This window comes from Alligator mississippiensis, chromosome 2 (genome assembly GCF_030867095.1).
Source record: "Alligator mississippiensis isolate rAllMis1 chromosome 2, rAllMis1, whole genome shotgun sequence".
Taxonomy (NCBI): domain Eukaryota; kingdom Metazoa; phylum Chordata; order Crocodylia; family Alligatoridae; genus Alligator; species Alligator mississippiensis.
In genome coordinates, this window is record NC_081825.1 from 140,180,312 (window position 1) to 140,194,916 (window position 14,605).

A 14,605-nucleotide genomic window follows, 5' to 3' on the forward strand; every position below is an offset into this window, starting at 1 on the left:
TTAGCTTTCCAACTACCACTTATTTTTCCTATTTTAGACCTCCTGTACAGAACTTCTTCTTACAAGCTACAGTACCAGATGGCAACACAGATCTCTTTTGACAAGCCAACATGGTTGTGACAGTTCAGGGAGGGGTAGAGTTAGCTGGGGAACGGCTGCTTTAGCTCCTTTGTGTGGCACTATTCCCTGGCGAGTCTGCAGGACAAGCAGTGCATTCCCCAACATTAACTCCTACTTATCCCAGCATCCCTGTCTCTCCACACTTCTACAAGCTCTGTTCCACCTGTACCTTTCTAGTGTGGGAGGACACAAAGCCGCCTCTGACCTTTCTTTGCAAGGGTCCAATGCAAAGCTTGTTGAAGTCAAAAAAGAGACTGCCACCAAAATCAGTGAGCTTTGGGGCAGGCATTCTGTGATCATGGAGGGGTGCAGAGAACAGGGCGACTGGCAATATGTATCTGAAACCCTCAGGAGAGAGAGGGAGTATTTCAAGGTGAGATGTTCAGATACAGCAGAATAACACAGGCGTGTGAGACTTATGGCAAGCATCTACTGCAGAAATACCCCATAGCTACTCATTACCATCCTACTCAAGCTGTGCACTAAAAATATGGCATGTGGCTCCTCTCACCAGCATGCCCAAGGCTGAGGGCTGTGCTTGACAGGTACATGTGCAAACTGCACGTTTTTGGGGTGTGTTTTCATGACAGCAACCCCTAGCATGATCCAGTGGTGTGTAGACCTGCCCATTGACTCTCTCTGGGGCCTGTCCCTTGAAGGCTCTTCAGTGCTTTTGGAACTCCCACCCTCCAGTGGCAAAGGAAAACCCTCCCGATTGTGAGACGATTATATCACGTAATGAATTCTGGAAGGAGAAAGAGGAAGCCCCTCACCCTGGGACACTGGGTCTTGCCTGGAAAACACAGAAAATGGTCTCCAGAGAGTGTGAATATAATCCAGTGAATTGCTCCAGTGGTGCTCCAGGGGACTGACTAGTGGCCTAATCACAGTGACAGCTCCACGGTCTGTCTCCATAGACGGTAATGCAGATGACACTGTTAGAAGAGACCGTGCATCCTATTCCCTGTGGTCCAGGAGGGAAGCAGTAAATAAGTGTCAGTGAAAACCTGACAAACGCATGCAAAGAAAGTGACCAGAAGGGACATTCCTGTTGCTGATTGTCGCCTGTTCCAGTTGTAATGAAAGGTTGCTGCTTTAGCTGAAACAGATTTGCCAACAACAAATTTTAAAGGGACAGTAGTTTTATGATAGTCATTTTACTTGGGGTACCTGAAGTGTGACTAAATGAAACCCAAAGGCTCAGTTTTCCAGAAATCAATGGCTCTTGATCACAAACTGTACTTCCGTGAGCTACAGAGACCAGGGAGAAAGCATGGAGGGGAATTCTGCTTCTTTCAGAACTTATTAAATAGTCAAGTGCCCATTACATGTGTGACTCGCTCTTCTAAAATGCATCTGGATGGATTATCATGCAATTTATAACAAAAGTCTCTTATTAGTTCTAATGCTGGTGAATTAAGCAACAGAGAGTATTGTTAGCAGTCCCCCCAGACTGAGTGATATTTACATAAAAAAAGAACAAGGGTTCCTTCATTAGTTATACAAGGGCTTCATTTAATTGATGTTTCATTTTGTTGTAAGCCCTTAACAGGGTTTTAGATTAAAATACAAAAGCTTTATTGGATGCTATGGCTAATTAGCAGCATGCAGCCACATTTTAATGGTCCAGTTTTGCAAATGCTTAGATCCAGGAGTAACTGTTTTAATAGGACAACTCAGATGAATAAAATTACTAATGTGGCTAAACATTTCCAGGACCAGGTCATAATTTTGCAAATGCAGTACCTGCTTTCTGTCAACAACCAGATTATTTAGGAAGAAGTAACAATTTACTAAGCAAAACCCTAGGGAGAGTCTTTTACTTATTTAAAAAGAAAACCTGAGTGTCTATATAATTCTTTATAACTCACTGCTCCTAAAGTCTGCTACATTTTACTGTGAAAATAAAAAAAAATGGGATTCAAATTAAGGCAATCTTGAAATATCCATCCTCAGTCTTATGATTTCATGGTTAGTCTTGCAATCTTTTTTACTTTTCATAGAACCCCAGTTCCCATCACAAGCAATTATATGGGAATCTCTTATTTCGCTGAAAAGAGTTGCTGATAGAAGCTTGAAAACATGAAGCAAGTACATGCTAGAAGGCAGAGATCTGCTCGCTCATTCACTTGCTCTCTCTCGTTCTTTCTCTTTCTCTCTCTTGCACACGCACACTTCCCCCACCCTTTTAAAGCGATTTTTAAGTCAAGTAGGAGAATTTGAGGCATTCACAACATTGTAACACTCTTGTACTCAGTCATTACATACACAGCAGTATTTCTCCCCTTGCTTTTCAATGAATCCCTTGGTTTAGGGTATGGAGGCTATGTTTACACAGCAAATGCACCATCCCCAAGGCAGTATCTTCAAGTATAATGGTTGCTGTAATGTCTAGGCAGCCAGGCACCTACACAGGCAGGCTAATTAGCTTGGTGGTGGGCTAATTGGCCCTGTCATGCAGCAGTGCTAATTAGGTGACTTGAAGCACCCTATGGAGATCGTTATTCTGCTTCCAGTTTAGAGAGCAGTCTGCCTGCAGCAGCAGCAGAGTGCTTGAGGGCGCTGCTGTCATGCACAGTAAGTTTACCACTAGACACAGCCAGTGCAACATAGGTCAAATTGATCCCTGGTGCAACTGTATTGATTGAGATAAACTTGGCCCAATATAATTTATTCCTTGCTTGAAGGTGAGAGAGCTTACGCACTCTGCTTCTGAGCTCTTTTTTTAAATAAGACGTGTACTCACTGTGCCAGTGGTACGTTACGTCCCCCTTTCTGCTATTTTATTTTTTCTGCACAACTTTAACCTTTCAAAAGGGCACTGTCATCTCAGGAATCATATGTCCGTGTGCAGAGTGTGTTCTGGCTGCAGTTACCAGGAGCTCCCAAGACTGAAAGCAAGCAAAAGAAATGATACCTCAATAGCAGCATCTGGAAGTTCAAAATGAACTTGGGGAGAATTTGTGAAACTGGTCAAGAAAACTGGTCAACTGCCACAAGAGATTTTTAAAGATGACAGTGTCCATTTAGTTTTTGCTTTGATTTTTTAACTCCTTGTCTGCTGCTGCCAATGTGAGTGTGCATGTGCATTTATGTGCATGTGTACATGCCCACCCTCCCACTGGAGCGACCTGAGATCCAATGACCAAGGCCTGTGTAACATGCTGCCTGATGGGGCAGGGAGTTCATAACCCACCCCACAAACATTCCAGTTAGTTAATGCTGATGACCCCCAGCCTCATAGCTGTGCATCCCTCAGGACTGCAAGTAATTATGCACCTCATCCCATATCTTTCCTTTGCTTTTGTGTCCCCCCTTCACTTCCCTCCTCCACCCTCTGCTCTGCAACTGGGGGTGACCATGCACAGACTTCAAACATGGCCTGCTTCCGAGCTATGATTCAGGGATGGGCAGGGAGGGGGTGACAGCAGACATGCCCAAAATGGGCAAGTTCCACCACAGGCTGTGCCAGGAGGGCTGTAAGGATGCCTTGCCTTGAGCCCCAAAAAGTTCCTCCTGCAAACTACAGAGTGAATAGCAGGGCAGAGAGGGCTGCCGAGTCCCTCCCTCTCAGGACTGCCCAGGGAGCTAAGTGTTGGGCAAGCAGTGGGGTCCCTGGGGCAGAAACTGAAGGTGGCATTTCCCTGCATCTGGCAAAGTGCTTTGACCTCTCCTGTAAATACATGGGTGCTCCCCTCCTTGGGTACCTCAAACTTGAACAGATGTGCAGAGAGGTTCTTGGACAGCTCAGCCACCATGATTCACAAGATAACAGAGATAGCAGATGACAAAGCAGAGCAATGGTCTGAAGTTGCAGCAAGGGAAGTTTAGGTTAGATATTAGGAAGAACTTTCTCACTAGGAGCACTGGATCAGGTTATCCAGAGAGGTGGTGGAATCTCCATTGTTGCAGGTTTTTAAGACTTGGCTAGACAAAGCCCTGGCTGGGATGATCTAGTTGGGGACCGTCCTGTTTTGAGCAGGGGGTTGGAATAGGTCCCTTCCAACCCTTTTTTTCTATGATTCTTCTATGATTCTAAGAACATGCTTAAATTATGTCCATACATTGACCTCCATATGGATGACCTGGGTGCCTGAAATTAATCATGTACCATGTTCTTTGTTGGATTGGGATATTCAGCTTTTGTTTCTGGTGAAACCGACAGGGTCAGTTTAAGGATAGTTTCAATGCAGTGGGTCCACCTGACAAGCACCTGCATGCAACTGCGTATGCCTCTAACATGGATCTGCTCTACAACTTCTGGTAAGGCATTGCCTTTTTAACTACCTGTCTGTCTTCTCTCATTAGACTGTGAATTGTTGGGGTGGGGGTGCGCCTCATTTTTGTATCTATGCAGTAAAAATTAGAAACAATTTAAAAAATTCCATGCTGTCTTGGGAATCTCAAAATCTAACATTGAAAATTAAATTAGAAAGCCAGAGTCAATGTTTGTCTGAACCATTTTTTTAACATGACTTTTTCCATACTGAACCACTCATAGCAATTCTACCCCATTCACCTGGCCCATCACTTCCTTAACTACAGGTCTCTGTGAATGATGTCTTGCTAGTTTTTCAGTCTGATCCATCACACTTTGACACACTACATCCATCATGGCTCATTACAGTGTTCTGCAGGTTTTTGGTTTGCTTCAGAAATGCAGTTTCTGCCAGGTTTTACCTTAATATTTTTTGTAGTTAAGTAATTTCATAAATCAAGAGAAAAGCTACACCTCTGACAACATTCCTATTCCTATCTTCATGGTCCCCTGCAGAGACATGGAATAAGGGAAAGATGAAACAAACTTAGTTGCAGTACATGCTAGCTCTCACCTTGCCATTTATTTGTCAGAACACTATGTGTTCCACTTAAATGCGTACAGCTCAGCATGGGCAGTTGGTTAGAGATGACAAAGACAAAAGCAGATACACCTCTTACCACACTCTCCCTATTGGTTGGCAGACAGCCTGAAACTTCACTTTGTTCAAACTCTTTTCCAGGTTTCTCCTAAACCAATTTCTACAGGGCCACAGGTCCCATGGAGAGTTGTTCTACCTCACTGCCAAATCAGTTCCTTTTCTACTACGACAAGCTACAGGGCACCAGATTTGGGACAAAGCATTCTCAGTACCTCCCCCCACAGCGGACTGCTTCTTTCGTTTCTATGCACTTCAACGCTAGTGCCCTGGCCTTGTGCCCTTGAGCACAGACACATGTCATTTCTTCCTATTCTAAAAACAAAACCACCGAGGGACTTTCTTAGGACATTTTGGGAAGAGCTGGGAATACGAAGTAGACTCGTGCCTTCTGATCTGGCTCTGCAAAATAGAGGTACATGTTTATCCCTTCAGTAACCACTGTTCTAACCACTCCAGCATATTCCCCTCTCCAGGACAGGGATAGAACCTAGGGCAGGGGTGGACAAAATGTGGCCCAGGGGCCAGATGCGGCCAGCCAGGCCATTCTATCTGGCCCGTGGGGCGCCTAAAAAATTTAGAAAATTAATATTTATCTGCCCTAGGCTGCCTGTCATGCGGCCCTCAATGGCTCAGTAAGCGGCTCTCTGCCCAAAATAATTGCCTGCCCCTGGCCTAGGGGATCTTCACTTCCCACAATGGGCAGATCCAGGGTTGCAGAGGGGAGGATGCAGCCACACTCCCTTCCAGGGTAGGGCACACACACAGTAAAGAGAGTTCACCGCACATGTGCCACAGCTGCATGGAATGCAATTCTCATTGCAATTCTACGTGCCATTGTGCTCTCAGCTGCAGCTGCTGGAGCTCCACATGGGCTGTGAGCTCTGAGCTCACCAGTGCAGCTTCTACCCAGAGTCCCACCTCTCAAGCAGCTCTGGAGCCTACTGCTCTTTGCTCTGCCCCTACCTCCTCCCCTTCCCCACTGCACAGAAAGGAGGAGACAGGAATGAGCAGCCACAGCATGGAGCCTCTGGTACTCAGTGAAAGCAGGGGCTGCACTTTGCTGATGTCTCCTGCCCTCCTTTTCCCTGCTACTGAAGTCGAGGGGGGAGGGGAAGATGAGGTAGCAGGGGAATAGTGAAGAGCAGCAGGCTCCAGAGCTGCTTGAAAGAAGAGACCCTGGGCAGAGCTTGCAAAAAGCAGTGGTGAGCTCATAGAGCTCCTTAGCACATGCAGAGCTCCTAGCAGGAGCTACATTGACATGCCAGTGACCTCTGAGCTCACTGCACATGTGGGGCTAAAGCAGGGGTGCATTCATACCACCACGCAACCCCTGGACCCTCCTCCATTCCCAACTTGCCACTGTCATTTAGCAAACAGCTGTGTAACCCACTGTTGAAGTGGGTGTATTGTATCTTTCAGCAGATGAGGGCTGAAAGATTAAAGGAGAAATGGGAGCCCTAGTTATTTTGTATTTTTTTCTAGGGTAGGGTAGCTAAACTAGAACCTTGTCTTTTATTTTCATGTAACTGAGTGATTTATTTTATTCTACTACAGGTCCTGATTCTGCCAGAGGCAATCATCTCATTGGCCCAAGGCCAAGGACATAAAGGCCAGAAGCTTTTCACATTCTTCCCTACCAGGTCCTGCAGTCCATAAAATCACAGCACAAAATGTTCTCCAAGCTGGAAAGGCAGCAAGACAATAATTTCTGTGAAAGCCAGCTAATCAAGAGCCAACAGCTTAGCTCTCAGTGCAACCACCACAACCACCAACAGATGCTATGCTCCATTCAGCTATACTTAGGGTAAAAACAGACATCGCCAAACAAAGAAGAACAAGCTGTGGCAGGTTGTGCCCTGCCACAGCTGATCCACTTAATGGACAAAACACACATTGCCCATTGTCCCACACTGGGCAAGGGCTGGATGCAAAAAAAATAGGCAAGGTGGCCTCTTGCCTGGGGATTCCTTGTGCCCTGCACTGCCCTGCATCTCCTTGCTGGGAATTGTACTGACCCATGCTTCATGTGGAGGCACAGGTCAGTGCAGTATGGGACCTGAGGAACTCCTGGCACCTGTGGCTCCCCACTGGAACTCACACCAGGTCCCATGTGACCCACCCCATGCGACCCAGGTCCCATGCAACACAGAGGCGTGGGGGCAGTTACCAGTGTAAGGCATAAGTCACCAGGAACTCCCTAGGTCCTATGCTGCCCCACACCTCCTTGCTGGGACCTGTGCCAACCTGGTACTCCACATGAAGCATGGAGGCATGGGGTGCTGGGGACCCCTGTGCAGGTCCCAGCATGGAGGCATGAGATGCTGGGAATACCCTGGGTCCCATGCCTCCACACAAGGACCCACGCAGGCTTCTCCCACTTACAGAGTCTCCCTGAGATTCCCTGGGGTGTGTCTCTATAAATGAAGAAGGCCAGGTGGGTGCTCTGGGAGCTTGAGAGGCCCAGTCCTGCCCAGGATTCCCCAGTTATGCAGGATTGGGCCCCTCAGATCCCTGGAGCACTTCCCCAGGGTGGTTGGAGAGTGAAAGAAACTCTGGGCTGCCTGCACTCGCCCAGAACAAATCACAGAACAAATATACATCTGCTACTATAAAGCAGTTTAGTGGATTTAACACTACCTTTTATCACTCCACTGCTAAAGCACAAGAAGGGGTAGGGAAGCCTACTTGCTCACCATTTGTGGCACCATAAAAATGTTATGGTGGCATAAATGCAATGTCTAATGGTGTCTGTTTCCATCCTTATATGCTACACCTCAGTTCTATATTCCTGGCCCACCTTCAATGCACCCCTTGCACTGGTGGTTGGATGAGGGCTTAGTCTTTGCAACTAAGCTAGCCCTCTTCTACCAGAGGTATTTCTCAGGGGGTGTTTTCAAACTGCCTAATGCTCTTCTAAGCCAGTGGTTTCCACACTTTCTGAAGTCACAGAACCCTTTCATATCACTTCTGTCATGGAACCCCTGCCCCTATCCTGAAGACTGATGCAGAACCAGGTGATCTGGCCCCACAGTGGCAGTGCACCATCTTCCCAGCCCATTCTGCCATTACCCCCAATCTCTTTGCAGGACCCTGATGACCTATCATAGAACCCCTGGCTTTTATAAGCACCTGTAGGAGAAGGTGATTAGGACCAGTCAGCCTGGATTCACCAAGGGCAAGTCATCCCTGAACAGCCTCACTGCATTCTATGATGAGATGACTGGCTCTGTGGATGTGGGGAGAGCAGCGTACATGATATACCTTGACTTTAACAAGGTTTTTGATACAGTCTCTCACAACATTCTTGCAAGCAAGCTAAGGAAGTACAAGTTGGATAGTAGACTGTAAGGTGGATAGAAAACTGGCTCAATCATTGGGCTCAATGAATAGTAATCAATGGCTTGATGTCTAGCTGACAGCTGGTATCAAGTGGAGTACCCCAGGAATCAGTCCTGAGGCCAATTTTGTTCAGTATCTTCATCAACAACCTGGAAAACAGGATGGAGTGAACCCTCAGCAAGTTTTCAGATGACACCCAGCAGGGGGGAGTAGTAGATGGTAGGGCTAGGATTCAAGGAGACCTAGACAAATTGAAGGATTGGACCAAAAGAGATCTGATGAGGTTTAGTAAGGAGAAGTGCAAAGTCCTACACTTAGGACATAATAATCCTATGCACCAGTACAGGCTGGAGACTGGCTGGCTAAGCAGCAGCTCCACAGGATAGGACCTGCGGATTACTATGGACAGTGAACTGAATATAAGCTGACAGCGTGCCCTTGTTGCAAAGTAAGCTAATGGCATACTGGGCTGCATTAGTAGAAGTGTTGCCAGCAGAAAAAGGGATGTGATTCTTCCCCTCTATTTGGTACTGATGAGGCTACATCTGGAGTACTGTGTCCAGTTTTGGGCCCCACAATACAAAAAGAATGTGGAAAAATTGGAGAGAATCCCACAGAGAGAAAAAAAAATGAGTACAGGGCTGGGGCACATGACTTCTGAGGAGAGACTGAGAGAACTGGGCTTATTTAGTCTCCAGAAGAGAAGACTGAGTGGAGGTTTAATGATAGCCTTCAACTACCTGAAGTGTGGTTCAAAAGAAGAGGAACTAGACTCTTCTCAGTGGCAGCAGATGACAAAACAAGGAGTAATGGTCTCAGGTTGAAGCAAGGGAAGTTTGGGTTACATATTAGGAAAAACACTTTCCTACTAGGAAGGTAGTAAAGCACTGGAACAAGTTACCCAGAGAGGTTGTGGAATCTTCATCCTTGGAGGTTTTTAAGACTCAGCTAAACAAAGCCCTGGCTGGGGTGATCTATTTGGGGATGGTCCTGCTTTGAGCAGGGGGTTGGACTAGATAACCTCCTGAGTTCCCTTCCAACCCTCATTCTCTATGATTCTATTCCACAGAACCCAGTTTGAAAACCACTGCTCTAGTCCATGCAAATGGTAGACAGGGGAGTGATGGCTGCAGAGAATCTGATCCTAGGAGGGGAAGGGGTGAAGAGTAAATGAAGAGGATTGGGGACAAGCAAGAAAATGAGAGAGATGGGACAGAAGAGGAGGGAGGGGAGACTGTGAGCAAATTAGAGAGTAGAAACTACACTGAGAGCTTCAGCTAAACCCTAGAAGTCAGGTAGAATTGCCCACTCTTCCCACATCTGGTGCTCTTCTGACAGCCCCAGCATCTAAGGTTAGGTGATTCTCACTTAGGTAAGAATCATGGCTTCCACTTTTTGAGCAAAGTAAGTTTTTGGCTCTGGCAGGTGCAGCAACTTCATTTAAAAATGCCCCCCAAAGGCCATGACCCCACAAGCTAAGCAAATAGAACTGACAGCTAAATATTTTTTTTAAGAAATCTCATGATTTAGGGGGCCTATCTCATCAGCCATGAACACGCATTGTTGATACGGCTGGGACAAGGCATTAGTGTGGCTCTTTTTGTGCAAGCAGAGAAGAAGGGAAGAGCTCCAGCTAATTTTACTTTTCTTTTCTTTCTCTCTTTTTTGAAGGTGAAGGAAACCATGGACCTTTTCTGCTAGCCAGTAAAATGCTAAAGCTACCCCTGTACTCTACTCTCTAAATGGACCAAAACTACAGTGCTTACATAGCAAACAGCACTGCACTGGGTTGTTGCAGGAATACTGGAGGAAAGCAGTAGACACTTGCCTGGAGAACCACCCTTCAGAACTGCTGGTGAGGGCATGTTGGGCTTGTCAGACAGACTGCAGATGTGACAGCAGGCAGGTTGAACATGAGACCTCCAAAGCTAAAACCATGAGGGGCCAGAGCTTCAGCTGAAAAGCCTCTTTGATTAGAGCCATCTGCTCACTGCTCATGTCTGCTAGAAAGCTGAGTCACTCTGGAAATCACAAAGACCACTTCCAGCCCAGGGCTGTCATAGGCTACTGACATACAGTCATCTTAATCAGCTAATTATTATTTGCTGCAATGTCTAGGTACCAAGTTTCTGAAAGGCACATTAGAACATGGCTAGTTGCCGTACTGAGTGACACAAGTATCCAAGCAGACAAGCCAACGGCAGCTCATGATGCCGACTGCCAGTCTCAAGTGTTAACTGGCACCTGTGAAGGAAACCAAAGTATTCACTACTGAGCCTTGGATTCTGATGGTTTTGGCCCCAGGGATAAGGGATCCCTTTGCAACTCAGGCCGAGCTAGCATGAGTGCGGCCCATGAGGTCCAGGGACCAGCCAGCTAGCCAGCAGCAGATTAAAAATGCAGTTAACACAACAGAGTTACTGCCATTGCCAATCCTGAGAGCTCCAGTGGCTGTCATCCTTTGGCTGGTAGCTGCTGGACCAGATGGTTTTGCCCAGGAACAGGAGAGAAAGAATCTGTGTTTATATTTGATGCTGACCTGAGAGTTATGAAGCAGGCAAGTTTCCCACTGCCACTTCTGAAACATGTCAGTTTAATGCTGCTTCTTGAAAGAGTCCCAAAGACAACCCCTCCCACCACCTCACCTGAGGCCAGAAGTTCCCCGCAGCCAATGAACAGGACATTTGTATGACAGAATCAGTTTCTCACTGTCTTCTGCCATCAACATACACACAGACACTCCTGTGCCTGTAAGAGTGAACTGTCACAATAAGCAGCCCCACAATCTCCCTGCTTTTTTTTTTCTTCCTTTCCACAAATAATTGGCCTGGATCTTGAATGAACTATTCTCATGTAACATTCACTAAAGAGCAGCAGAGCTTTGCATACAGCACATTCCTGCGATCAGAGCCCTCTACATACCTAACCAGTACACGATTTTGTGAGATATTCCTTTCCTGAACAGAAATGTTAATTCTATGCAACATTACCCATGTATATCTTGCATTCAGCAGCCCAACTAGGGAGTTTCCCACAGCAACAACAAACAACTGAAGGAGATAAAAACTGAGTTGGGATGCAGATTTCCATGGCAAAGTCCCAAAGGATTATAAACCAGGAGAAAGTTGTTCTGAATATCACCCCAACACTGTCCTTTTAAATTAAGAAAGGACCATACAAATAACAACAGTTAAAATGTTCTGGCTGCCTGGTTTCTCTTTTTCTGAGAGATATTAATTCATCTGCAGTGGTTTGCATTGGGCTTTTATTACCCAGAGATTATGAACTGTGTTTGTTACAAGAATGCTATATTTGGATTTTAAATGTCAACAAACGTATGACATCCTCTTTTGTTATTTATGCACATTTGAATTTTAGCAATCAAGAGAGAAACAGGTAGAGATGGAAGAATTACTGCAGCCTAAAAGATGTGAAGTGCCTTTCTGTCAAAAAATAATCCAAGGAATTCGGTCACTGGTACTGAAGAATTAATTGTAATTTGAAAGTAATTACAGCAAGCTGGATGCTGCAAAGGCATCTGTTTGCGCTGAGTCTCACTGTGTTGATCCAGCCCATGGGATGGTCTACATCATCCCCCTGCATCTTCTTCCTCAAGACCCCACCCTCACAAGGACAGGGAATGCAGATTGGATGACTCAGGGGAGACAGCTGGAACAGCCATCAGTAAAACCAGCAGAGTCGGTCTGCTCTCACAGCCCCATGAAGATCTCCTAGGAAGATGGCACAGCCCCAAGCTCTTCTCTGCCTAGAGCAGTAGACAACCCTATGAGAAGTTCTGTAATGAGCAGCCCAAAGTCAGCAGAAGGACACACACAGCAGTCTGGCAGCCTGTAGCTTCTGTAAGTTGGCCATGTCATCAAAGCCTGTTTATGAGATCACATCCATAACCATGGACTAAGGGTGCATCCTTCAGACTGTCATACAATAAGATCCAGTCACTAGACAAGTGATGCCTTGAGGGAAATGGCCTTCAAGCACACAGACAGGACCAGATGCTGTTGCCTGTCCTCAGGTAAAATTTCCATGGCAGCCTAGCCTACACAAAGCCACAGGTAGCTCCATGCCTAGGGGCAGAGCATATGGTTGGTTTCTTTGCTCACACACCATGGACCAGGAATGACTGACTCACTTTGGATCACTGGCACTGGTGTCAACTGCAACTTCTGCAGACGAATCTGTGGCTCAAGCACTGGACTCAAATCAACTCAAGACCCATCAACGAGCCATGTTAGAGATCCTCCTCAAAACAAGGGATTACTGCCACTGACTGGTGCTGACTGCATCTGTCTTTGCCCAGTTCATACCTTTGTCAGAGACTGGGCCTGTCCGGATGGGCTGAGGCTCAGTGGCTGAGCACCGCTCCCAAATGTTGGCAATACATGTGTTTTTTTTTAACTAAATTTGAAATATTTTACTTAGCTGCCAAGACCCAAGTTCACAATTCTCAAACGAGAGCTGGTGACCTCAGCAACACCATATAAAGGATGCAACACCCTGCTCTCCTCTGAGAGAGAGTGATGCCATCAGCTCTTGGAGCAGAAAAATCTCTGCTCTGACTTGCCTTCATGGCAGATGAGCTCATGTGCACTGTAAAGGCTACACAGTGACCTTATATGTTACAGACCCAGGCTGTGAGCTCAGTGTGACTTGCTGGTTCTGCCATTTGGGACTGCTGTGCATGTCTAAAGGTGTTGTTGCCAGAGCCAACCATATGTTGCAAATACACTCTCCTGCACCACCTGATACCTGCTCTCTCACTTGTGCTTTTTTACATGGTTACAGTATAATCTTCCCTACCCCAAGTGTGGCACAGATACATGGGAGAGCAGAAGGAACATCAAGATTACAGTCATGCTACCTGGCATCTGTAAGCATTATTTCCCATCTCTGTGATAATGATTCTAATCAGAACGCACAAAGTGGACTCGCACAATTCTAGATTCCAATTAGAATTGCTCCATGAAAACTGCATTCCACTAGGGCAGCTCATCTTGTTTGCACACTGCAGTCCTCAGGCCCAATCCTAGGAAGAGAGCCGATTCCACAAGTGAGGTATGAAGCATCAAGGCCTTCATCCCATGTAATCCATACTGCCAACTCTTGTGATTCTTGGTATTGCCTTTACAGTCCCAGCTCCTGGAATAGTGTGATAAAGTGAGCATCTCAGTTTAAAACCATGAGACAAGTATGCCCTAGAGGCTCAGAAGGCAAATAAAAAGTGGCATTATTAAAAAAAGTAAAGGGCTCATGACTTTTAAATCCACTCTTCTCATGATGTTTCGGAGACTGTGGGATTTTTTTAAAGTTCTTGGGATGGTGAGATAGTGTGAAAGACAGAAAATGCTGGTGCTTAGTCATGTGATTGGTGCAAAGCTATCACTGTTAGACTTTCTAACACAGCAAATGCTGCTCAGCACAGATGCTAATCACCAAAGGAAAGCACTAGGATCAACATTCTCAGAGGGGCTTAACTCCCACCAGCTTCAAAAAATGTAGGTGCCTTAATACCTTAGAGAATCTGTGCCTTAGATACCAGGCTGCAAGTGAAACTTGAGAACTGGAACAGAGTAACACACTCAATTTACAACCCACAGCAAGGCCACTAGCCCATATGGAAAACTGAGACAAATGCAGTTACAGCACAGGGTTGGTGCATCATGGCTGATCCCTGCATGCAAGAAAGACACTCACCAGCCACTCTGTAGCGAAACCTTCAGTTAACTCTTGCAGGGCCTTACAGGACACTGCCCTCAACCCTTCCCTGCACTCTGGCTGCCTTGTCCTGCTTCAGCAACATGAAACGTGGAACCCTGATGGCTCCCATCGTGTAAAGAAAGTCTTCAAAGGTGTTCCCAGAGGAGATTCTCCTTCCCATAGCAAGTCTCTTTTGTCTCCCCTGCCTGCTATGTCATCCAGACTGTGGGGCTTCTGGAGGGGCTGAGAATACTTGAATTTGGAGTCCTGCTGGGAACTCATTTCAGTGGTGGTGGGGTGATCAGCAATGACCTCCACCCTCCACAACTCCCTGAGTCAACACAGGAGCTCTAGCGAACACAGAGATTAACACCACCACCCAGAGTCGAGGAGTATGTGGGGGCCCGAGGGCCCTGGCCCCCCTCAGGAAGAAGGCTATCAACTAAAATACATAAAACCTTCCACACGTGCATCATCTTAGCCCCCCCCGGCAAAAAAAAGGCAGCGCCTAT